Raw genomic sequence first — 27,257 nt, 5'->3', positions numbered from 1 at the left:
TTCCATGGCACATTGTGATTCAGTCACAGAGTAGGGAGATCAATAACACATTACTGTACATTAAATTATAAACATCTATAGCATGACTATTCTTGATGTTCAGAATATCAACCAAACATGAAATATGAGTTTGATGTTTTCACTTGGGTTCTGCCTTGACTAGTTAGTGATGAAGATTGAGACAGCATACTTGAACAGACTTGACATTTGAGTGGACTATGCTGGCCACTAATAGAATTATTGGTCTCACAGGGTTATACCCTAGGGGCATCATCAAAAAACATTCCACTAGTCACAAACTGGCATGCCATTGTAAAAAATACTGACATTCAGGACAAGTTTTGCTTAACCTTCCATGTGAATGGATTGAGGCTGCCATGATTAATTTGTACTTTCTGATTGAAAAAGCTTTGGGTTTGACCTTAGTACAGCTGTCAATTGATCTCCCTATTATTTGTAAATGGTTGAATGAAAAATATGTGCAAAAGGAATAATCCAGAAGGATGCAATTAACCAAATCCAGTAAATTGCATGAAACTGAAGAAAAAGAGGATCAAACCTTGGAACTCAGTGTTGGAACTACTACCAAGCAGAGAGAATCCTATGGTGGTTAGACCATAATCAGTCCATCATTGATGTCTGCATTAAAGAAAAGAGCCAGGGCTTTTCGACTGAGACCCTATCTGGGTAGATTGGGAGGAAAACCAATTAGACCATAGGGTCTATCCTTAAGGCCCTTTTGGAAAGGCACAATGCTCAAAGAAAGAGGCACATCAGAAGTAGGATCAACTTGTCTGTGAACTAATGTTGTGGGTTGTAGGGTCACAGGAGCAGCAGCAGTGTTGTACAACAGATTGGGCAGGCCTTCTGCTCGTGGCAGTGCTTGTGCTGAACCAGGAATATATTAGGACTTTTTTTTTCTCCACTCTGAGAGCTTCTGTTGTGAGTGCTTCATCGTATCTCTCCTCAGCAGTCAATGTCTGGCACTAAGCCTAAAGCACAGACCAACATAAAAGGCTTTTGATTGCACAAATCTGGCCATGTATGGTTGGGCATGTGCTTGCAGTTTATCTCATCTGCTTTGTTGAACCAGTGTGTGCATGGAAACCACCTTAGAACGGCTTTGAGACTAATAGATTTGTTTTAGCTAATCTATTTCAAGATAACCATGATTCCTAATTCAATATGACAGTGATAACACACTTCATAAGGATCTCGAGCTAAATTACCTACCCTTAAAAAAAAGGACTCACTTTTTCGTTCTCTCGAAAGAATGAGAGCCTGTCCTCTAATAGTTGGAGTGTGTTAATGAATAGGTGAGAGATTTGATGAGAACAGCAGGAATCCAGTGGACAGGCACGTGATCTCTCAGAGCTTCCATTAAAAAAACAGAATGGTAAGATGGACTAGGATTGAGCTGCACAGATCTAGGTACCTTTGGGGAACCAGGAGAGAGAACAGCCATACATCATCATTATCTGACTGAAACAGAGCTGCTCAGCAACAAGAGCATGACAAACAATATCAGTTCACAAGTGTCAGGACAACTTGACGGTACAAGCAGGCAATAACTTGAAACTTTACCTCAGTGTATCTGAACAACTAGGAGAAGTCCGATTACTGCTAGAGGAATATACCTGTTCCTCTGACTTACAGTCATCTGACAACACAGTTAACTAGAGGGCATGGGTTGCCTGCTCCTGAAATGACCATGTTTTGTCCCCTAATTGTTCAGTCTTATAATAACACACAGGAGTAAGAATATTGCTTGAATCACGACTGCCATTGTGTGTCATCTAACAAAATAGCTTTATTTTTCATTAGCTCTTATCATATATCTCGTTCATCAACCCAGAAGCTCATCGCACTTACCTCCATTAGGTATCAAGCCGAGAATAGGATGGGATAAATATCTTATTTTCAAGTTCAACCTTGTTCAATCACACAGGTCTGGGATCAGTGTTGCTGTAATTAGATAGTATGAAGGCTGGAAAATCCTGTATCTCACAGTATATTTCATACCTGAATATTTCACAACCTGGAGACACACTGAGGTTGAACATGGACAGGACCATAGAGATCCTATAATGTAATTGAATGGACATGACAGCCTATGGACAAGGCAGCCTATGGACATGGCAACCTATGGACAGGGCAGCCAAACAACAAGTCTCTAGGCTGACCTGTAAGTCGATGAACTCTCTCTGAAAAGCTGACATTGGAGTAGAGTTAGCTCTGTGCAGAGGTGTTGGCATCATTCTGCCGTGCCAGTTTCATGTCAGGGATTCTGCTCTGAGTGTAGTAGAAACCGGGGCCTAGATATGTCAGGTGCTTCCATTCTATGCTGTCTGAATTCTGCCTGCATAGCTACCTCCATCGCTCCACTTTCTAGTTAACGGTGGAATTCTTCAGTGAGAGTAGCTCATGAATCTGTTGACGTGAGATATACCGATATTCTTAACAGACATCAACAACAACAAATCAGTGTTTCCGAATATAAAAGTGTACTTGACTGGTGGGCCTCATTCTTTCATTCTCATTTTGGGTATCTGACAACAGAATTACAGGTTAATCAAAAATGAAGTGTCAAAGTCTCAATATTTTTATCAGCCTTCTGAAACAGATGATGGTGTAAACAAATGTTTCATTTTTGTTTCTGTTGTTTAAAAAAAATACAGAAAGCATGAGGCTTTTGTGCATAATTACATTTCATGCCCCCGTCCCGTTCATAACTTTTTATAGATCACACTAAACCATATTTCTTATTTTTTTAGTTTAAAAAATGGATCATGGGGGAAAGTAAAAAAAAAAAAAAAAAAAGATAACACATTTACATTTGATGTCTCTACTAATTTGGAGTTTGCAGCTAATCTCACTTCTCAACCTTTTCTGTTCTTTCTAAATTGTAATTAGCAGTGTTGTACCGTACAATGTCTCACACTGTAGATAAAATATGAGGCAATGTGAGGCAACATTCTGCTGTTTTATGACCAACATCTGTAATTAGTCTCTCAGAACAGTGTATGGTTCAGGTACGTTGGGTGGGATATTGACAGATTCTCATGAATAATGCTAGCACCTGGTCCTCTGGAACAATGTCAAAAATGCCACTTCAAATACATATGCCTTTAATATCCTCTTCAGTATTGTCAGCATAAACCTCCAGCATTCAGTTTCGCCCACAAACTGGGGCCAAAATTCTCATAATGAGTGAGGTCACCACTAGGGATAAAGTAGGTTTAGTGATTGGCTATTTCATCACTCAGTGGTAAAAACTGAACATTTCTATTGGCTTTTTGCATACACCTCTTGTCTGATCCCAGCCATAATGTGTACTTTACATTAAACAAGCACAGCTCAATGTAAACCTACATAAATCTGTGTTACTGATGGGAAGATGCCATTAGAAATACTATCATTGCTTGTCCAACAAGTCACAATAATGCCATTCCAGTCACAAATACCAGTCATTATCCCATGAGCATATGACAGTGATGAGGCTGCTTGATTGGAAATTTCTGATTGAGACAGTGCATCACATTGCCCCTCTAGTAAGTTAACCTATGTCTTTGTTGGCCTTGCATCTAGGCATCACAAAACCCAGGCATGCTATTTAGATTATTCCATCAAAAGCTCAATCACATACTGTGTCCTCTTTAAGAGAAGAATTTCACAACCATATTGCTCCAAGCCTCAGATTCAATTGAATACGCCTCTATTGTCTTCCTATCATGGTTGTTAGGTTCCAAGAATCCCACAACTGATTAAGTAGATAGAGCCCCTGAAGCAGCTGGAGTAGCATTTTGATGAGACTAACCCAGGTATTTCAATACACATCCATAACCTTCACCAGACAGCAGGGGATACAGCCAGGGAATGTATTCAGGGAGGCTTGCAAGCGGACATCTGTCTTCCTGGTCCAGAGGTTGTCTCAGGACAGGCCGAGGTGTGACTGAGCATTGGTTACGACTTTACTGGGAGGTGTCGCAGGGTGCGAGACAGACTGTGACAAGACTGGCTTCACTGCCAAAAAAACTGAAATAAAAAATAATGTGAGAACAAATCAGGTGAAAAATTGAATGTGACATTTTCACACGTTTTTCCCTTATGAGAAAAAAAATGTCCCCACACTTGAAAATTCTTTCACACGTATTTTTCACATTATTATTTTTGACCAATTCCAGCTACACCTGGTCTGGTTAGACTGACCCTGCTTAGCTTCAGAGGGAAACCAGCAGTGGGATTGTCATGGCTACTTCTGCTCCTCCCCTCCGGTGTTCGACGTCGCCGGTTTACTAACCACCAGTCCTGGGAACCATCATTACCCGCACCTGCACTTCATCATTAAGCAACATTAAGCCCAACATCCCGGAGGTGTACCAGAACCTGCGGAACGTATTTTCCAAAACCCGTGCCACCTGTCTCCCTCCTCATCGCCCCTGGGACTGTGCCATCAACCTGCTTGCAGGCTCTGCGCCCTCACGTAGACACATCTACCCTCTGACGGTGGCTGAAACCCAGGCCATGAAGGATTACATCCTCGCAAGTCCACTTCTCCTGTGTCGGCAGGTTTCTTCTTCATGGCCATGAAGGATGGAAGGTTATGCCCATGTATTGATTACAGAGGACTCAATGAAATCCCCACCCAGTACCGTTACCCACTCCCATTGGTGCAGGCAGCCATCGAACAGCTCCGCGGGGCCCGGTTCTTTACCAAGTTGGACATGCGGAGTGCATACAATCTCATCTACATCTGGGAAGGGGATGAATGGAAGACAGACTTTAGCACGATGTCTGGTCACTACAAGTACTTGGTGATGCCATTGGGCTTAGCCAATTCTCCTTCAGTGTTCCAGGCATTTGTCAACGAGGTGTTGACAATCACGCTCGGACGCCATAAGCATTTCGCTACACTCACAATAACATGTGCTAACCATGTGTATGTGACCAATAAAATTTGATTTGATTTGACCTAGCTATCGTCGCTGGACATCCAGGTATTTCTCGCACTATTAGTTATGTCACTCCTCCACTGGGCTGACTCCCTTCCAGTGTGTTTGCGTTTTCAGCCGGCTCTGGCTTCGTGGACCCCGGGCCAGACCGAAGCTCCTGCGGTTGATGTGTGGTTCAGGTGCGCAGAAGAAGTGTGGAGCGAGGCTCACATGAGACTCCAGCGTGCCGTCCACCGTCAGAAGGAGCAGGCAGACCACCACCGCAGTGAGACTCAAATGTTCCATCCTGGGGATCGCGTCTGGCTCTCTACCAGTAACCTCCCAATCCGCCTGCCCTACAAGAAGCTGTGCCCCCGGTTTGTGGGGCTGTTCATGGCTCCTTGGAGGGTCAACGAGGTGACATACAGGTTACAGCTTCCCAGTGACTACCGTTTCTCACCTTCTTTTCATGTCTCCCTTCTCAGGCTGGTGGATTGGGAGAGGTACGGCCCAGAGGAGCGGTGTTGGATTCCAATGGAGGACATTCTGGATCCCAAAATCATCTGTGATTTCCATCGTCGCCGCCCGGCCTGGCCCGCTCCTCGTCCTCATGGCAGTCCCTCTGGCCGGCATCGTCCTGTGGCTATATCCGCTCTGGGGGGGTACTGTCACGTCTACTCCCGCTCCTCCGGCGTTCGGCGTCGTCGGGTTTACTAACCACCATTCCTGGGACCCGTCATTACGCGCACCTGGCTTTCATCATTACACGCATCTGCACTTTTGAAGATGTGATTTTTTGGGGAAAAATGTGAGTTGGAAATGTTATTGTCCTCACTTGAAAAGGTGGTGTTAACACGTGAACTCTAAATAAAATACACGTGAAAATATGGTTTCACATGTGACATTTAAGATCAACATGTGAAAACAACTACTGCACATGTGAAACTGCAAATTTTACTTATTTTTCTTGTAAAACAAAAACCCCTTTCATGATTATGAAAGTGTAGGGTGAGGAGAATGGATCTGGCTGATGGTATAATAACTGGAATGAAGTTGGAGCTCTGATACTATTATGGCCCAACATTAGTCTTTTAAATTATTTGCAAAACATGATTAGACATAATTGGAATTTGTTTGCGCAGGGCTATGCATGGATGTCCCCCAATAAACCACAAAGCACCGGAACATAACGGCAACATCTAGAAGACGGATGCACGAATGCCAACCCAAGACTCTCACGTTTCAGTCCCTGGGCCATGTTTTATAATGGGTTATATCGTACAAATGACACAGGAGACAATCATTACAACATTTGTTCAGGGGACTATATACAGTACCTGCCTTTCCTTCTTCTTTCCCCTTCTTCTCCTTCTTGAAGGTCACATATCAGGGTAAATTGATGGAAGAGAAAAGTGAATGGTTACTGTTTTACTTCCAACCCCACATCAACCAGTTTGACATGTGCTTCCCTTGAAGTTCAATCACTGTGCTGTTCAGTTGCTGTGCTGCTGTTTTCTCCCCATAGTCAGGTGGAGGGATCCTGCAGCTCGGCCTGGCCCATCCCAGCTTGCCTCTGTACACAGGTTGGCGGGACATGATGAATGTGAACAATCACACCTGACTGTCAATGGGCCGCTCCCATGGCAACAGCACAAAGAACATGATTACCAGGGGGGCTAGGTGAAAGATTGCCTCGTTTATGATGTTTTTATATATTTATTTTCCATTTAAATCCCCCCTGCTCCATTCCTAAATATAGTGAAAGCTTTTTAGTCACCGTCACCCAGAGTTTTTGGGGTTAGTGAGATGATATGTCATACTTAACGTGTGAGAACAATATTGCGTTCCTAAATGAATAGCTGGATCTGTGTTCATGATTACTGTAGAACTGCCTGTGGAATAATAATGTGATATTGAAATGTTAATTACTAACATTGATGGGAAAATACTGTAACAGGCCCAGTTAGCGTAAAGAAGTGTATCGCTGAGTAATACATATTCTACATTGATGCTCTCTCTCTCTCTCTCTCTCTCTCTCTCTCTCTCTCTCTCTCTCTCTCTCTCTCTCTCTCTCTCTCTCTCTCTCTCTCTCCTCTCTCTCTCTCTCTCTCTCTCTCTCCTCTCTCTCTCTCTCTCTCTCTCTCTCTCTCTCTCCTCTCTCTCTCTCTCTCTCTCTCTCTCTCTCTCTCTCTCTCTCTCTCTCTCTCTCTCTCTCTCTCTCTCTCTCTCTCTCTCTCTCTCTCTCTCTCTCTCTCTCTCTCTCTCTCTCTCTCTCTCTCTCTCTCTCTCTCTCTCTCTGTAAACGTTTCCTCACCTCTCATACAGATTCACAAGTATTTACTAAATGTATTAACATACATTACTTAAGTATGTGACTACTCATGTTCTTGAGTATGTGACTACTCATGTTCTTAAGTATGTGACTACACATGTTCTTAAGTATGTGACTACACATGTTCTTAAGTATGTGACTACTCATGTTCTTAAGTATGTGACTACTCATGTTCTTAAGTATGTGACTACACATGTTCTTAAGTATGTGACTACTCATGTTCTTAAGTATGTGACTACACATGTTCTTAAGTATGTGACTACTCATGTTCTTAAGTATGTGACTACTCATGTTCTTAAGTATGTGACTACTCATGTTCTTAAGTATGTGACTACACATGTTCTTAAGTATGTGACTACACATGTTCTTAAGTATGTGACTACTCATGTTCTTAAGTATGTGACTACACATGACTACGTCAGTTAAATTCAAGGTGGGGTTCACGTGGAAGGTTAATCAAAACGTATTGTATTGGTAAGAAAAGAATCTCTCAGTTTGTTAGTTGAACACCAATATAAATAAAATACACTTCTCTATCATCATAATATTAATCAGTAAGGAATATGTACAATGAAGAAAAAAAATACTTGAAAGAATTTGTCTATTCAGTTTTCAAGAATGAATTCAATATACATATATATTACAGCTACATACATTCTGTTCAAATGTGACTGTATGAACCCTTGAATATGTTAAAGTATAATCTTTATATCGGCAGAAAAACAGTATGCTCTGCATTGCAGTTTTTCGGTAATGAAATGCAAGTCTTCCTGGAACATTTAAGTATCTGAATTCTGCCGTAATTGATGTGTGGGAACTCTCTCTCTCTCCAGCTGGTAATGAGGAACAATGCACACAACAAGATACTACACCACAGCATGTCTGCACAGCTCGCTCAACAATCTATGGACTGGCACTGTTACATTTTCTCCCCAGCTGTTTTGGAACCTCTGGCCTCGCTCAGAAGACCCACCTCAGTGGGTTTCAAATTAGCTTGCGCATGTTCATTGTCTATGCATGCTATGGTTGTGCAAATATTGGTACAATACAGCATCAAATGGAACTCAGTTGATATTGGTGACCAAGATTGGATTGTAAAATCTAGGTTTAAAAACATTAAGAAAAGTTATCCAATAAGTCATTTACTATAAACAATAACGTTGTCCCAGAATGTAAAAATTAAACTCTCAAAAAGATCATTTGCAGTCTTGAAACTTTACCCATTAACTTTTTATTTTACCTACTGAATAACAATCCATTTGAGGCATACATAGATTAAGAATGAGCTCCTATTGCTTTGTAGCTTATTAGATTTGACGTCCATGTAATTTTTCAAATCCAAAGTTAAGCTTAGATTACTTCTGGCCTTTATGATTTATGACTCGTCAGTAGTTCATTTTGGAAAGATCACTACAGGTTATTGAAGTTTCTACAGGCAAAATTTTTACGTATGGTGACAAATGTGACCAGTTTCAGGAAACTAGGCACACGTCAGTAATTCACATGAGAGCTATTTTAACGTAATATTTTTTTTAAATCAAAATGCATTTTTTGGGGGTAGAAATGCCTTCTGGAACATGTAAACTTTCATGTGCCTTAATAACAAATGTGTATGCCATCTGTAAATACGAATACAATTGTTAAATTACGAGCCTAGTTGGCTTAGCCACAGAAAAAGTGAGAAACCTTCCCGCTAGCAATGATTGGCTAAGATAATGAGTGGGCTGGACATTCCGAGAGGCGAGTTCAGATTGGTCGGCCATATAGCATGCTTCTGTCTATTTGAGCTGGTTAGTATGTGTAGGTAATCCTGTCTAACGCTGATTTAAAAAAATATATGCATTAGTAGAACTGCATAATTGTTGCTTGCCACTTTCTGGAGGAACGAGTTTTGAAATCAGTGGAATTAGAGTATGATAGCCAAAGGAGATGGAGAAAACACCTGTCTCCAGATTACATCGTCAAACTAAGGGCAACCATGGCATCCGTGACAGGAAGAAGCGTCATTTTGAGATATTACACGGTTCTAATTTTGACAAAGTCATTTTCATTTCAAGTTGATGAAATTGTTAGCTAGCCAGCTAACATTAGCTGGCTGGCTTGTTAGCTGACATTACACGTATGCTATTATTATTCATATCTCAGAGCCATTTGCTTGGCTAGTTATAGTCTAACGTTGGCTAGCTACCTGCCGATTCATGCAGGGTAGTAACGTCATGAGTTGGGATCCTGGTTCATTGTTTAGCTAGCTACATGTCTTAACAAAAGTAAGTAACCATTTCGGGTGCATTCGTAAATTCAGTCTGGCTGTCAACACCGATTTCAAAGCACTCTCGTCTGAGTGTACCAGAGCGCAGAATAACTGATGAATTTATGAACGCTCAACACCTGTTGAATATGGCCGGTGTCAGTAAACTTCGGCAAAAAACGTAATAAAATTTTGCCAGCAGCACAGTTACAGTCACCAACGCTGTGGATAACATGATAACAGCCTAACCAGCTCTGCTAGGGTGAGTAAAATGGTCAGAGTGGGGTTTTCTCACATGTGTGTCTGGAAGTAGCTAGCAAGCTAGCCAATGTTAGCCAGTTAGCTTGGGTGCTTGACTGCTGTTGTGAGGTCAGAACGCTCGGATCAACCCTACTTATCGGCCAGAGCGTCCAGTGTGCGTTCGAAACGCTCTGAATTTACGAATGGACAATCTGACAGCACAGTTGTAGTCACCAATGCTCTGGATAACATAAAAACAGCCTAACAAGCTCTGCTAGGGCGAGTAATGTTCAGTGAGCTGGTCTCTCATTTTTGTCTGGAAGTAGCTAGCAAGTTAGCAATGTTAGCTTCGGTGCTTGACTGCTGTTGTTAGCACAGAACGCTCGCATCAACCCTTAAAGAGATGGGTCATGCTAAAGCTTAAGAGGGTGTAAACGATGCTGAATGGGTGTAGACAAAGAAGAGCTCTCCAATTGGTACCAAAACATTCAAAGTCCATTTTCTCAAAAGGGAGTTTAAAAGTTTATCAACTTTCAAAGCAGAATTACTTTCCAAATGTTCCTCAATGCAGTGTGTGATATGTCATTTTATAGCTGTGTCTCTGCCTTTATCCAATGTAAAAAACACTTTCCAAGATGTTTCACAATGGTCATTGAGGCCATGCATTAGCTCTGGAGATGTGAAAAATATTCTCAACAAACATGAGTTAAGAAAGATAGAAGATTATCATTATGAAAGAGAAATGTGTTCTTACATTCCCTATTTACAAGCTGAATATAAAAATACTGTTATTACATGTTGCTATCGCTGTGGATCTAAAGTAATGCAAACAGGCAGGGAATGTAATGATCTGTCATCCTGGTATACAATGATGGAATGCCTCCTAGCAACACATGCGAGTCCAAACAAATAACCAAATGCTTTTACATCTTCCATTTCAAATTTTGCTACATAAGACTGAATCAAGGCGGTTGGTCACAAATTAGTATGGATATTTAGTGTCTTTGTAGGAAGTAGGCCGAGGTGCCATTAGTTTAAGGTGAGGCACTATACCTTCATAGGGTAATTCCCCACCCCCCTTTAATCATATCACATTGACATTTTACCAGTTGAATATAGACATTAATATAACACTTTGTTTTGCATAAAACTTTTCTGAAATATATGCAAATTAGGTGATATCTGTTAAAATATGCAATATATTTTTTAAAATCTTTGGTTTAATTTAGTTTAAACCCTCCATGACATGACTTGTATAGACCAGACTGTGGGTTTATACTTTTTTCATCTTTCTATCTGTAAAATTCTAAAGACGTACAGTCTTTAGGATACTACATTATTCCATATGTTTTTCATAGTTTTGATGTCTTCATTATTATTCTACAATGTAAAAAATAGTAAAAATAAAGAAAAACCCTGGAATTAGTTGTTTTGACTGGTACTGTACGTAAACTACATTTTTTGTGCATCTTTCCAAATGAAATCTTAACCAGAATCCAAATTTGACAACTTATCAATAATTCCCTCAATACAAATCAGAAGAATTTATGCAAGAATAACCACACACAATTTATTGAATGCAGATGCTTCTAAAGCTGTGAAAATGGTATGTGGGAAGAGTCTGACTTTCGGGAAATGGCAGGTAAAGACAAGTACATTGAATTTTGCCTACCAATTGCTAAATGCCTATTTTGATCCAAGCACAATCCCTTCACAGTAACTTACTATATATAATACACATATATTAAATGGGCTTTTAAATCATGTGTGATTGATTACATGTAGTGAGCTTTGAAATTATGGATTTACAGTGTCATTTTAATGTGGTTAAAATTCATGAAAAGTTGATGACGGTAGTATGATAAACTAAAGAAAATATACATTTACATCAAGTTTTTAAAATATGTATCTTTTTGAAAATTCTAATATTAAAGGACCGAAATACCCCCAAATCTTAGAATTGATAAGTTGATGCAAAAATGTCATTTCAACCTGTGGTGCCTCTCCTTTAACCAAGCCCGCACCGCAGCTTTAATCTAACACAATGTGTTAGAGTTCATGAAATATTGCTTTGTGTCTCATTGATTAAAACCTGGAGTCAAGTGCAGAGAGCCATATTTGCAAGCCACCACTATAATAAATTACCTTGCCATACCTTCATTTTCAAAAGGTAACCAGTGAAAATACCAGTGTGATGATGTGATTTTAAGAATGGCTCCATTCCAACAAAGGAACATTCAAAATAATAAAATGGAAGAGATGCAAGTAAAATAAAGCTATGCATATCAATTTATGGCAGAGTTTACCATCTGATTTTGAAACACTTCTACCTTAATATATCTTCTTATGGCTGCAAGGGGCAGCACTGAGTAACCTGGAAAGAGGTGGCCATTTCAAACGGCCTCCTACTCAATTCTTGCTCGTACAATATGCATATTATCATTTCTATTGGATAGAAAACACTCTCTAGTTTCTTAAACCGTTTGAATTATTTCTCTAAGTGAACAAGAACTCTTTCTGCAGCCCATTTCCTATCCGGAAGTGAGATTTCCAAATGCGAGGTCTTTTTTCAAGAGCTTGTCTATAAAAGGGCATGTCATTTTAGACCATAGAAACATGTCATACACCTTCCCTTGGGTGTCATGCGGAAGTGAGAGCAGAAATGACTTGAATATCTCGTTCAGGGATTGAATACATCATCTTGGAGTGAGAGGTCCGCCATTATTTTTTGTTTCGCAGGCGCGAAGTTGAACCTGGAATTGCCTCCTGGAAAACCGTCATTATAGGTGAATATGGTCTCCGGCTTCGATTTTACTTGATACATGTCACAATATCATCCTAAAGTATGTTTTTTCAATATAGTTTAATTATATTATTGAAATTTATTCGGGACTTTAGACGTGATGCTTTGGAATAATTTTTTCAAGAAGGAGAGGTTAGCGCCGCACGGCCAGTGTGCTTGCTAATTCAAGAGGGAAACAGTTCGTTCTGGATCCAAACAAAGATCGTTCTGGACAATGGACCCCTTTACAACATTCTGATGGAAGATCAACAAAGATAAGGACCCAATTTGGGATGCTATTTCATATATCTGTCGAGCTGTGCTGTCACTACCGATTACTTGGAATCAATGCTGTTGTGTGTTAGCCATTGCAGTAAGCTAATATAACGATATATTGTGTTTTCGCTGTAAAACACTTAAAAAATCGGAAATATTGTCTGTATTCACAAGTCTTTCATTTTGCTATACACCATATATTTTTCTGAAATGTTTTATGATGAGTAATTAGGTAGTTGAATAACTCTCTAATCCGGGAATGGAAGACAGAACCCTGTCAGTCTGTTGGCCTGTCACACTGGTTCCTGTCTGTATTTACTCTGGCTACTCCCGTGCTATTTCTGACTGTAGCTATGATAGTAGCATCAATGTAAAACTGATTTATAGCTCAAATATGCACATTTTTCGAACAAAATATAGATTTATTGTGTAACATGGTATAGGACTCTCATCTGAGGAAGTTGTTTCTAGGTTTGTTTGGTTGGATCTTGGTTAGTTAGGTTGGCTTTGTGCATGCTACCTGTGCTGTGAAAAATGTCTGTCCTCTTTTGTATTTGGTGGTGAACTAACATAAATATACGTGGTGTTTTTGCTGTAAAACATTTTAAAAATCGGACATGTTGGCTGGATTAACAAGATGTTTATCTTTCAAATGCTGTATTGGACTTGTTAATGTGTGAAAGTTAAATATAAAAAAAAAATAGATTTTGAATTTCGCGCCCTGCAATTGAGCTGGATGTTGTCTTAAGTGTACCGGTGTCGGGCTGCCCCCCTAACAGGATATCTTTAGGGAGAACAGACACTGTACAGTATATTTTGGAGGTGGAATAATATGGTCCAAGAAAGAGAAATCGCACTGAGCACAGACATTTCAACATTTAGTTGACTTTGTCAACTAACTTGAATTCAACATGAAATCAACAAAAGATGTCACCATGTCATTAGATTTAGGTTAAAAGTTGAGTGATAAAAATACGTTATTCCCAGATGTTGATCACATTAGTGGGCTCCCATACGTTAATTAGCTCCTGAGTGGCGCAGCGGTCTAAGGCGCTGCATCTCATTAAAAGAGGCGTCACTACAGTCCCTGGTTTGAATCCAGGCTGAATCACATCCGGTTGTGATTGAGAGTCCCATAGGACTGCGCACAATTGGCCCAGGTTTGGCCTGGGTAGGCTGTCTGTCATGATTGTGAGGAGAGACGGACCAAGGCACAGCGTGATTGAAGTTCCACGTCTTTATTACTGTGAAACTTTAAACAAAAACAATAACGAAACGTGAAAGTAGTTGTGCACATGCACAAACACAAAACAATATCCCACAAACACAGGTGGGAAAAATGGCTACCTAAATATGATCCCCAATTAGAGGCAACGATTACCAGCTGGGAACCATACAAAACACCAACATAGAAATATTGAGCTAGAACACCCTCTACTCACGCCCTGACCTACTACACCATAGAAAACCAAGGGCTCTCTATGGTCAGGGCGTGACAGTACCCCCCCCCCCCCCCCCCTTCCCCAAAGGTGCGGACTCCGGCCGCAAAACCTGAAACCAAATGGGGGGTAGGAGGGGTGACTAGTGTCGGTGGCGGCTCCAGTGCAGGTCGTGGCCCCTGCCCAGACCCCGGATCCGACGATGGCGCCGGGCTGAACGCCATGCCTGGACTAGGCATCGGCGCAGAGGGCTCCGGCCCTGGAGCTGGGTTGGACGCCGTGCCTGGACTGGGCACAGGTGCAAAGGAGGGCTCCGGCCATGGAGCGGGACTGGGCACCGGCGCAAAGGAAGGCAACGGCCTTGGAGCGGGACTGGACGCCGTGTCTGGACTGGGCACCGGCGCAGAGGAAGGCTCCTGCCCTGGAGCAGGACTGGACGCCTTGCCTGTAAGCTCCGCATCGTTGACCGTTACTGGAGGTTCCGGACTGTGGTCCGTCGCCGGAAGCTCCGGACTGTGAACCGTCGCCGGAAGCTCCGGACTGTAAACCTTCGCCAGAAGCTCCGGAATGTGAACCGTCCCCGGAAGCTCCGGAATGTGAACCGTTGCCGGAAGCTCTGGACTGTGAACTGTCGCCGGAAGCTCTGGCCTGTGAATGTGCACTGGAGGCCTAGTGCGTGGAGCCGGTACCGGCTGGCACCGGACTGGTGATGCACTTCAGGGCTAAAGCGGGGAGCTGGCACAGGACGTACCGGGCTGGGGAGGCGCACTGGAGGCCTGGTGCGTGGAGCCGGCACAGGTGGCACCGGACTGGTGACACGCACTTCAGGAAGGGTACGGAGAGCTGGCACAGTTGGCACCGGACTGATGACCCGCTCTTCAGCCCGCCTGCGCTACAGCCTACTCCTTGCTAACCCCTCTCTCCAGTATCCTTCCTCACATTGTTCCATCGACTCCCAGGCAGGCTCTGGCACTCTCCTCGGTTCGACCAGCCACCACTCGTGAACCCCCCCCCCCAAAAAAAATCTTGAGGTTTCTGTGGCCGTGGTCCCCGGCGTCGTCACTGTCCTTCCATGCTCCTTGGCGACTCCCGCCAAGGAAGGGCCTCGTGTCCTCCCATGATTTCCTGCAATGTCCAAAACACCTTATCCTCCATGGCACGCTGCTTGGTCCTTGCATGGTGGGATATTCTGTCACGATCGTCGTAATGAGCGGACCAAGGCGCAGCGTGTGTTGAGTTCCACATCTTTATTACGGTGAAACTTTAAACAAAAACAATAGACCAATAACGAAACGTGAAAGTAGTGGTGCACATGCACAAACACAAAACACAAACAATATCCTACCAAACACAGGTCGGGAAATGGCTACCTAAATATGGTACCCAATCAGAGGCAACGATAAACAGCTGCATCTAGTTGGGAACCATATTAGCACCAACATAGAAATAGACATACTAGAACACCCCCTAGTCACGCCCTGATCTACTACACCATAGAGAACCAAGGGCTCTCTATGGTCAGGGTGTGACAGTATCCTGTGCATGTGACAAATAAACTTAGATTTGATTTAATATAGCGTGTGTTTACCACATGGATTCACATGGGAATCCTTAAAGAGATGGGTGGGGCTAAGGCTTAAGAGGGTGTGGACGATTCTGAATGGGTGTAGACAAATATGAACTCAGCAGTAGGTATGAAAACATCCAAGGGACATTTTCTCAAAAGTGGGATTACAAGTTAACTTCTCTGCGCTACGGATTCCTTTTACGGGATCACTTTCCTAAACCACCGCTAGAATTGCAGGGCGCCAAATGCCAAAATATTATAAAAAATATTTATAATCATCCAATCACAAGTGAAATATACCAAAACACAGCTTAGCTTGTTGTTAATCCACCTACCGTGTCAGATTTTGAAAATATACTTTATAGCCAAAGAAATCCAAGCTTTTGTGAGTGTATCAATCAATGCTACAACAGTTAGCCTTATATTAGCTTGGTCACGAAAGTCAGAAAAGCAATAAAATGAGTCGCTTACCTTTGATAATCTTCGGATGTTTCCACTCGCGAGACTCCCAGTTACACAACAAATGTTATTTTTGTTCGATAAATATTACTTTTACACAAAACAATGTGATTTGGGTTGCCATTATGTTGAGAAAACCAAAGCCGTGTTCATTTCTACAAATTCCAAAAAGTATCCGTAATGGTCGTAGAAACATGCCAAATGTTTTTTATAATCAATCCTCAGGTTGTTTTTAACAAACATAATCAATAATATTTCACCCGGACCATAACCTATTCATTAAGAGACAAAAGGAAAATGGGGTGCCCCTCTCTCGCGCGCAGGAAATATTCAGAGGACACCTGACTACTTTTGAAAAAACTCGCTCATTTTTCAAAATAAAAGCATGAAACTATGTCTAAAGCCTGGTCACAGCCCGAGAAAGCCATTGGAAAAGGAATCTGGTTGATACCCCTTTAAATGGAGGTTAGACAGGCCAGGGAACACATATATATATTTTTTATATCACTTCCGGGTTACATTTTCTCAGGTTTTCGCTTGCAGAATAAGTACTGTTATACTCACAGACAATATTTTGACAGTTTTGGAAACTTTGGAGTGTTTTCTATCCTAATCTGTAAATGATATGCATATTCTACGATCTGGGCCAGAGAAAATGTCCATTTACGTTGGGCAAGTTATTTAAAAAATTAAAAAATCTGACCCCTAGCGCTAAGAAGTGAATCATATTTCAAAGCAGAATTACTTTACCATTGTTCCTAAACTGCAATGTTTGATATACCATGTTATAGCTCTGAGTCTCTACTTTTATCCAATGTAAAAAACACAATAAAAAATTTTGCTACATAAGACCGAATCGAGGCGGCCGGTCACATTTACATTACATTACATTTAAGTCATTTAGCAGACGCTCTTATCCAGAGCGACTTACAAATTGGTGCATTCACCTTATGACATCCAGTGGAACAGCCACTTTACAATAGTGCATCTAAATCTTTTAAGGGGGGGGGGGGGGGGGGCAGAAGGATTGCTTTATCCTATCCTAGGCATTCCTTGAAGAGGTGGGGTTTCAGGTGTCTCCGGAAGGTGGTGATTGACTCCGCTGTCCTGGCGTCGTGAGGGAGTTTGTTCCACCATTGGGGTGCCAGAGCAGCGAACAGTTTTGACTGGGCTGAGCGGGAACTGTACTTCCTCAGTGGTAGGGAGGCGAGCAGGCCAGAGGTGGATGAACGCAGTGCCCTTGTTTGGGTGTAGGGCCTGATCAGAGCCTGAAGGTACTGAGGTGCCGTTCCCCTCACAGCTCCGTAGGCAAGCACCATGGTCTTGTAGCGGATGCGAGCTTCAACTGGAAGCCAGTGGAGAGAGCGGAGGAGCGGGGTGACGTGAGAGAACTTGGGAAGGTTGAACACTAGATGGGCTGCGGCGTTCTGGATGAGTTGTAGGGGTTTAATGGCACAGGCAGGGAGCCCAGCCAAAAGCGAGTTGCAGTAATCCAGACGGGAGATGACAAGTGCCTGGATTAGGACCTGCGCCGCTTCCTGTGTGAGGCAGGGTCGTACTCTGCGGATGTTGTAGAGCATGAACCTACAGGAACGGGCCACCGCCTTGATGTTAGTTGAGAACGACAGGGTGTTGTCCAGGATCACGCCAAGGTTCTTAGCGCTCTGGGAGGAGGACACAATGGAGTTGTCAACCGTGATGGCGAGATCATGGAACGGGCAGTCCTTCCCCGGGAGGAAGAGCAGCTCCGTCTTGCCGAGGTTCAGCTTGAGGTGGTGATCCGTCATCCACACTGATATGTCTGCCAGACATGCAGAGATGCGATTCGCCACCTGGTCATCAGAAGGGGTAAAGGAGAAGATTAATTGTGTGTCGTCTGCATAGCAATGATAGGAGAGACATGTGAGGTTATGACAGAGCCAAGTGACTTGGTGTATAGCGAGAATAGGAGAGGGCCTAGAACAGAGCCCTGGGGGACACCAGTGGTGAGAGCGCGTGGTGAGGAGACAGATTCTCGCCACGCCACCTGGTAGGAGCGACCTGTCAGGTAGGACGCAATCCAAGCGTGGGCCGCGCCGGAGATGCCCAACTCGGAGAGGGTGGAGAGGAGGATCTGATGGTTCACAGTATCGAAGGCAGCCGATAGGTCTAGAAGGATGAGAGCAGAGGAGAGAGAGTTAGCTTTAGCAGTGCGGAGCGCCTCCGTGATACAGAGAAGAGCAGTCTCAGTTGAGTGACTAGTCTTGAAACCTGACTGATTTGGATCAAGAAGGTCATTCTGAGAGAGATAGCAGGAGAGCTGGCCAAGGACGGCACGTTCAAGAGTTTTGGAGAGAAAAGAAAGAAGGGATACTGGTCTGTAGTTGTTGACATCGGAGGGATCGAGTGTAGGTTTTTTCAGAAGGGGTGCAACTCTCGCTCTCTTGAAGACGGAAGGGACGTAGCCAGCGGTCAAGGATGAGTTGATGAGCGAGGTGAGGTAAGGGAGAAGGTCTCCGGAAATGGCCTGGAGAAGAGAGGAGGGGATAGGGTCAAGCGGGCAGGTTGTTGGGCGGCCGGCCGTCACAAGACGCGAGATTTCATCTGGAGAGAGAGGGGAGAAAGAGGTCAGAGCACAGGGTAGGGCAGTGTGAGCAGAACCAGCGGTGTCGTTTGACTTAGCAAACGAGGATCGGATGTCGTCGACCTTCTTTTCGAAATGGTTGACGAAGTCGTCTGCAGAGAGGGAGGAGGGGGGGGGGGGGGGAGGAGGATTCAGGAGGGAGGAGAAGGTGGCAAAGAGCTTCCTAGGGTTAGAGGCAGATGCTTGGAATTTAGAGTGGTAGAAAGTGGCTTTAGCAGCAGAGACAGAAGAGGAAAATGTAGAGAGGAGGGAGTGAAAGGATGCCAGGTCCGCAGGGAGGCGAGTTTTCCTCCATTTCCGCTCGGCTGCCCGGAGCCCTGTTCTGTGAGCTCGCAATGAGTCGTCGAGCCACGGAGCGGGAGGGGAGGACCGAGCCGGCCTGGAGGATAGGGGACATAGAGAGTCAAAGGATGCAGAAAGGGAGGAGAGGAGGGTTGAGGAGGCAGAATCAGGAGATAGGTTGGAGAAGGTTTGGGCAGAGGGAAGAGATGATAGGATGGAAGAGGAGAGAGTATCGGGGGAGAGAGAGCGAAGGTTGGGACGGCGCGATACCATCCGAGTAGGGGCAGTGTGGGATGTGTTGGATGAGAGCGAGAGGGAAAAGGATACAAGGTAGTGGTCGGAGACTTGGAGGGGAGTTGCAATGAGGTTAGTGGAAGAACTCTCGGGGTGTGCGAGAACACGTGGGCAGACGAAGAGAGAGCAGTAGGAGTAGCAGTGTTATCTGTGGTGAGCCATGTTTCCGTCAGTGCCAAGAAGTCGAGGGACTGGAGGGACGCATAGGCTGAAATGAGCTCTGCCTTGTTGGCCGCAGATCGGCAGTTCCAGAGGCTACCGGAGACCTGGAACTCCACGTGGGTCGTGCGGGCTGGGACCACCAGGTCAGGGTGGGCGCGGCCACGCGGTGTGAAGCGTTTGTATGGTCTGTGCAGAGAGGAGAGAACAGGGATAGACAGACACATAGTTGACAGGCTACAGAAGAGGCTACGCTAATGCAAAGGAGATTAGAATGACAAGTGGACTACACGTCTCGAATGTTCAGAAAGTTAAGCTTACGTTGCAAAAAATAAATAAATAAAAGATCTTATTGACTAAAATGATATAGTACTGCTGGCTGGTGAAGTAGCCTGGCTAGCAGTGGCTGCGTTGTTGAAAGTGAAGCTGGCTAGGTAACCTCGACAATTTCTCTAAATTTCTCTGAACTACACAATTATCATGGATACAAGGACAGCAAAGACAACTAGCTAACACTACGCTAATCAAGTCGTTCCGTTGTAATGTAAGTTTCTACAGTGCTGCTATTCGGTAGAAGTTGGCTAGCTAGCAGTGTTAGCTAGCAGTGTTGGCTGGGTAGGAGGACGGCAGCGCGGCAGGCGAAAATAGCTGGCTAGCTAACCGATAATTACTCAAAGCTACACAATTATCTTAGATACAAAGATAGCAAAGAAAACTATGTAGCTAGCTAACACTACACAAATCAAGTCGTTCCGTTGTAATGTAATCGTTTCTACAGTGCTGCTAATCGGTGGCTAGCTGGCTAGCTAGCAGGGTTGACTACGTTACGTTACGTTACGTTACGTTAGGACGAGAATACCTGGCTAGCGAACCTCAGCGAACCTCGATAACTACACAATTATCTTTGATACAAAGACGGCTATGTAGCCAGCTAAGTAGCTAGCTAAGATCAAACAAATCAAAGATAGCAAAGACAACTGTGTAGCCAGCTAGCACTACACTAATCAAGTCGTTCCGTTGTAATGCACTCGTTTCTACAATGCTGCTATTCGGTGGCTAGCTGGCTAGCTAGCAGTGTTGGCTACGTTGCGTTACGTTAGGACGAAAATAGCTGGCTAGCGAACCTCAATAACTACACAATTATGTTTGATAGAAAGACGGCTATGTAGCTAGCTAAGATCAAACAAATCAAACCGTTGTACTGTAATGAAAATGAAAATCAAACCGTTGTACTATAATGAAATGTAATGAAAAGTTATACTACTATTCGGTAGACGGTGGACGTTTGCTAGCTGGCTAGCTGCTGGGCAGATAGCAGTGTGGACTACGATAGACGACGAAATACGATAATTACGCAATTATCTTTGATACACAGACGGCTATGTAGCTAGCTAAGAAGAAATTGCTAAGGTTAGACAAATCAAACCGTTGTACTATAATGAAATGTAATGAAAAGTTATACTACCTGTGGAGCGAATGCAAATGCGACCGCTCGCTCCAAACCGGATGTAGGATACAAGGTCACAAATGTTATAAAGAAAAGAAACCTCTTCTCACTGTCAACTGCTTTTATTTTCAGCAAACTTAACATGTGTAAATATTTGTATGAACATAACAAGTTTCAACAACTGAGACATAAACTGAACAAGTTTACAATATTCTCTCCCGGGTGGCGCAGTGGTCTAGGGCACTGCATCGCAGTGCTAGCTGCGCCACCAGAGTCTCTGGGATCGTGCCCAGGCTGGCGCGAAATAGAGCGTCTGCTAAATGACAAAAAAATAAAAAATAAAGTTTTACAGACAGGTGACAGAAATGGAAGAACGGGTCCCTGAACAAAGGGGGGGGGGGGGTCAAAATCAAAAGTAACAGTCAGTGTCTGGTGTGGCCACCAGCTGCATTAAGTATTGCAGTGAATCTCCTCCGCATGGACTGCACCAGATTTGCCAGTTCTTGCTGTGAGATGTTGCCCCACTCTTCCACCAAGGCACCTGCAAGGTCCCAGACATTTCTGGGGGGAATGGCCCTAGACTTCACCCTCCGATTTAACAGGTTCCAGACGTGCTCAATGGGATTGAGATCTGGGCTCTTTGCTGGCCATGGCAGAACACTGACATTCCTGTCTTGTAGGAAATCATGCACAGAACGAGCAGTATGGCTGGTGCCATTGTCAGGCTGAAGGGTCATGTCAGGATAAGCCTGCAGGAAGGGTTCCAGATGAGGGAGGAAGATGTCTTCCCTGTAACGCACAGTGTTGAGATTGCCTGCAATGACAACAAGCTCAGTCCGATGATGCTTTGACATACTGCCCCACTGCCCCAAAACCGTGACTCATCAGTGAAGATAACTTTTTGCCAGTCCTGTCTGGTCCAGTGGGTTTGTGCCCATAGGCGACGTTGTTGCCGGTGATGTCTGGTGAGGACTTGCCTTACAACAGGCCTGTTGTTACATGTGGTCTGCCGCTGCGAGGACGATCAGCTGTCCGTCCTTTCTCCCTGTAGCTCTGTCTTAGGCGTCTCACAGTACGGACATTGCAATATATTGCCCTGGCCACATCTGCAGTCCTCATGCCTCCTTGCAGCATGCATAAGGCACGTTCACGCAGGTGAGCAAGGACCCTGGGCATCTTTATTTTGGTGTTTTCAGAGTCAGTAGAAACGCCTCTTTAGTGTCCAAAGTTTTTATAACTGTGACCTTAATTGCCAACCGTCTGTAAGCTGTTAGTGCCTTAACGACCGTTCCAGAGGTGCATGTTCATGAATTGTTTATGGTTCATTGAACAAGCGTGGGCAACACTGTTTAAACCCTTTACAATGAAGATCTGTTAAGTTATTTGGATATTTACGAAATATCTTTTAAAAATAGGGTCCTGAAAAAGGGACGTTTCTTTTTTTGCTGAGTTTATATCTTTTCTAAGATGTTTCAGAAATGGTCATGGAGGCCATGCATTAGCTCTGGAGATGTGAAAAATATTCTCAACAAACATGGGTGAAGAAAGACAGAAGATTATCATTATGAAAGAGACATGTGCTCTTACATTCCCTATTTACAAGCTGAATATAAAAATACTGTTATTACATGTTGCTATCGCTGTGGATCTAAAGTAATGCAAACAGGCAGGGAATGTAATGATCTGTCATCCTGGTATACAATGATGGAATGCCTCCTAGCAACACATGTGAGTCCAAACAAATAATCAAATGCTTTTACATCTTCCTCAACAGATGTCAACACATGCTACGAATAATGTAAAAACCTACATGGGCCAGCATCCCTGTGGAATGTTTTCGACACCTTGTAGAGTCCATACCCTGATGAATTGAGACTGTTCTGCGGGAAATGGGGGTGTTTTCCTAATGTTTGATATACCCAGTGTAAGTGAATGTGTCCAAATACTTTTGGTTCCCTTAAATGGAGGGACTTTGTACAAAAGGTACTGACATTTCTAAACGGTTCACCGGATATGGATGAAAATACTCTCAAATGAACAACAATTGGAGGAACACTATATTCTTCATAAGTCCTCATTTCTGTCAAAACACAATATCTCTCATGGGAAATATGTGTCCATGTAAGACAAAGAGCAAAAGCATTTGATAATCATGCATTTTGTGTACATGGAAATAACATACCTGTTCCACCAGCCAAATAGTCCCGATATTGTGATTAAACAGGTAACTCTCAACCCGAGCTGACTTACCCTCTGCTTTCTGCAACATTATCTTGTCCCCTGGTTGGAAGGAAGTCTGGTAATTAGCTGAAACCACGTGGTCATGATAACATATATCATGAAATGTAATCCTGTATGGTACATTAGGTGTTGGTCATGGAGTGGAAATGCCATGCATGGAAGTAAATATTTCAACATTGGACAGGCCTTAGTGAACGTGAAGTAACTTTAGCCGTTAGATATTAACTCTTGTTATGTAAAAACTCCAGACAATTGTTGGAGGATGACACAATAAATTGTCCAATTTGTCTTACTTCTTCCTCTCTACGTGTAGTTGACAAGCTGTCAATCACTGCATGTGGTGCAGTGTGATCAGATAACGGTAACTCTATGGTGAGAAGAAAGCCTGTCATTTAAACCACACTAGAGTTACTGAGGTAGGCTTCCTTTGTGTTTGGACACCTGAAGGGCTATATTAACAGATTAGGGTGAGACGGACTGCCCAATGAATTAAATATGCTAGCTCATCGACCAGAGATGCAATCTCTCCCTCCCGTAGAAAGGGACTTATGGTGGCAAATTAGAGGTAAAAAATGCCAGCAACTAAATTTAAAATAGTGGTTGGTTAAATGATGCTACAAAATTAGAGCATTAACATTAAGTATCATAAAATGCACAGCATTCTGTAGCCTGTAGCCCTGCCATTGTGGAGTTGCTTATGCAAACCACAAACCCAAGACCTAACAGCCTCCCATGATAACTATAGGCTACTGTACCAAGTAGTAGTAGTAGCATTAGTAGTAGCAGTAGTAGTAGCAGTAGTAGTAGTAATAGTAATAATAATAACAGTAGTAGTAGTAGTAGTATCAATTGTAATAGTAGTTGTTGTAGTAGTAATGGTTGTAGTAGTAGTGGTAGGAGCAGTAATAGTAGTAGTAGTTGTAGTAATAGTAAGTATAATAATAATATTAGTAGTAGTAGTAGCAGCAACAGTATTAGTAGTATTAGTAATAGTAGTAGTAGTAATAGTACTACTAGTAGTAGTAGTGTTAGTAGTAGTAATAGTAGTAGCCGTAATAATAATAATAGTAGTGGTAGTAGAAGTAGTACTACTAGTAATTGTAGTAGTAGTAGTAGTAGTGGTAGAAGTAGTAGTGGTAGAAGTAGTGGTAGTAATAATAGTAACCATAATACAAGTAATAGTAGGAGTAGTGGTAGTAGTAGTAGTAATACTAGTAGTAGTAATACTAGTAATATTAGTTGTAGTAGCAGTAATAGTACTAGTATTAGTATTGTTAGCAGGAGTAGTAGTAATAGTAATAGTAGTAATAGTAGTAATAGTAACAGTGGAGGCTGTGGGGAGAGCTATAGGAAGACGAGCTCATTGTAATGGCTGGAATGGAATCAATGGAACGGAGTCAAACTTGATTTCCATATATTTGATGTTTAATACCTTTCCATTTATTCCATTCCATCCATTACAATGAGCCCATCTTCCTATAGCTACTCCCACTAGCCTCCACTGAGTAGTAGTAGATGGTAGTACAAGTAGTAGCAGTATTCTGAACATAAAACTTCCCACTGACATTTATGCTGAAGAATCAGGGGGACTAATGATGAATAGTAATACGAATCTTGTAAGAAGAACTAGGCTACTTGTGGTCGGGAAGATTGTTTCACTGAAGATTGATTGACTGATTCAGCTTTCACAATGCCGTGGCAACTATGAACGTTGGCTTCTTTCAGTGTTTGGAATTACCAGGTTCACTTTCATTATATGAGTTCTTTCTAACGATGCAGAGGCACATTCATTTTAGGCACCTGCATAGTGACTCAGACATCTCAATGGCAGAGCAGAACAACCAGGCATGAAGGAGGTAGGAAGTTCCAAGGAAGGTCTGCAGCACTAATGACTTTCCCTATACTCTTCACTGTAGCCTACTGTAGTTGTTATTAATCTATTCATGCAACATTATATAATATTAATGTGTTATGAATTAAGTTTCCAACCTATTCATGACATAATATAGATTATTAATGTGTTATTAAAGCTTAATTATCGTTTGTTCTAATTTCAAAATTTCAAATCAAATCACATTTTATTTGTCACGTGCGCTGAATACAACAGGTGGAGACCTTACAGTGAAATACTTACTTACAAGCCCTTAACCAACAATGCAGTTAAAAAATTATCATTTTTAAAAATAAGAAATATAAGTAACCAATAATTAAAGAGCAGCAGTAAAATAACAATAGCAAGGCTATATACAGTATAGGGGGTACCGGTACAGAGTCAATGTGCGTGGCTCCAGTTAGATTAGGTAATGAGGTAATATGTACATGTAGGTGGAGTTATTAAAGTGACTGTGCATAGATAATAACAGGGAGTAGCAGCAGCGTAAAGGGGGAGGGGAGGGGGGCAGTGCAAATAGTCTGGGTAGCCATTTTATTAGATGTTCATGAGTCTTATGGCTTGGGGTAGAAGCTGTTTAGAAGCCTCTTGGACCTAGACTTGGCACTCCGGTACCTCTTGCCGTGTGGTAGCAGAGAGAACAGTCTTTAACTAGGATGGCTGGAGTCTTTGACAATTTTTAGGGCCTTCCTCTGACACCACCTGGTATAGAGGTCCTGGATGGCAGGAAGCTCGGCCCCGGTGATGGGACTGGGCAGTTCGCACTACACCCTGTAGTGCCTTGCGGTCAAAGGCCGAGCAGTTGCCATACCGGGCAGTGATGTAACCCATCAGGATGCTCTCGATGGTGCAGCTGTAGAACTTTTTGAGGATCTGAGGACCCATGCCATATCTTTTCAGTCTCCTGAGGGGGAATAGGTTTTGTCGTACCCTCTTCACGACTGTCTTGGTGTGCTTGGACCATGTTAGTTTGTTGGTAATGTGGACGTCAAGGAACTTGAAGCTTGGTCCTCCTTTTCCTGTAGTCCACATTTCTTGATCACATTGAGGTAGAGGTTGCTGTCCTTGCACCACACGGTCAGGCCTCTGACCTCCTCCCTATAGGCTGTCTCGGCATTGTCAGTGATCAGGCCTACCACTGTTGTGTCATCAGCAAACTTAATGATGGTGTTGGAGTCGTGCCTTGCCATGCAGTCATGATTGAACAGGGAGTACAGGAGGGGACTAAGCACGCACCCCTGAGGGGCCCACGTGTTGAGGATCAGTGTTGCGGATGTGTTGTTACCTACCCTTACAACCTGGGGGCGGCTCATCAGGAAGTCCAGGATCCAGTTGCAGAGGGAGGTGTTTAGTCCCAGGGTCTTTAGCTTAGTGCTGAGCTTTGAGCGCACTATGGTGTTTACATCAGATGATGACCGAGAATTGACACTGTATCTGAGGGTTGCGAGGTGTTGGATACCTCACTCCGTTTACTCCTCAGGTGTGAGAACAGCTGTAGTCCCCTGGATGTTGAGTGGTCCAGATGTTTTCGCTGCACATCCAGATGATGGCCCACTGACTCCTATGACTGTCATACCCACTCTCTCTCTGCTACCCCTCAGGCTAGGCCTGTTCCACATGCAGAGCAACAAACAAAAACAAGTGTGAAAAGGAGAGAACAGAGAACGGAACACTTTCATTTTCTAGCTCCTTTTCACATAACTTCTCAGAGATGGTCTTGTCAATCTGTTTGAGATGAGCAAAATGTAACTGTTTCCAGGGTGGTCTTGAAATATGAAGCCCTTACCCTAGGCCTAAGCCTTTTGACTTATACTTATTCATCTTGAGGGAATCCGTGCTGTAGTGCTGTAGAGAGATAACTTGTTTTCCAATTGTGTGTTAAGTAATATCTCTATTAATTCTCTCACAGGTACCAAATGTATCACATTTTCTATCATCTAATGACCCAGCCAGTTGGAGTAGCTCTAACAAAGTGTCACGTTCTGACCTATATTTCCTTTGTTTTGTCTTTATTTAGTATGGTCAGGGCGTGAGTTGGGGTGGGCA

Source organism: Salvelinus fontinalis, chromosome 19 (assembly GCF_029448725.1).
Source record: "Salvelinus fontinalis isolate EN_2023a chromosome 19, ASM2944872v1, whole genome shotgun sequence".
Taxonomy (NCBI): domain Eukaryota; kingdom Metazoa; phylum Chordata; class Actinopteri; order Salmoniformes; family Salmonidae; genus Salvelinus; species Salvelinus fontinalis.
This window is presented reverse-complemented; position numbering follows the sequence as displayed.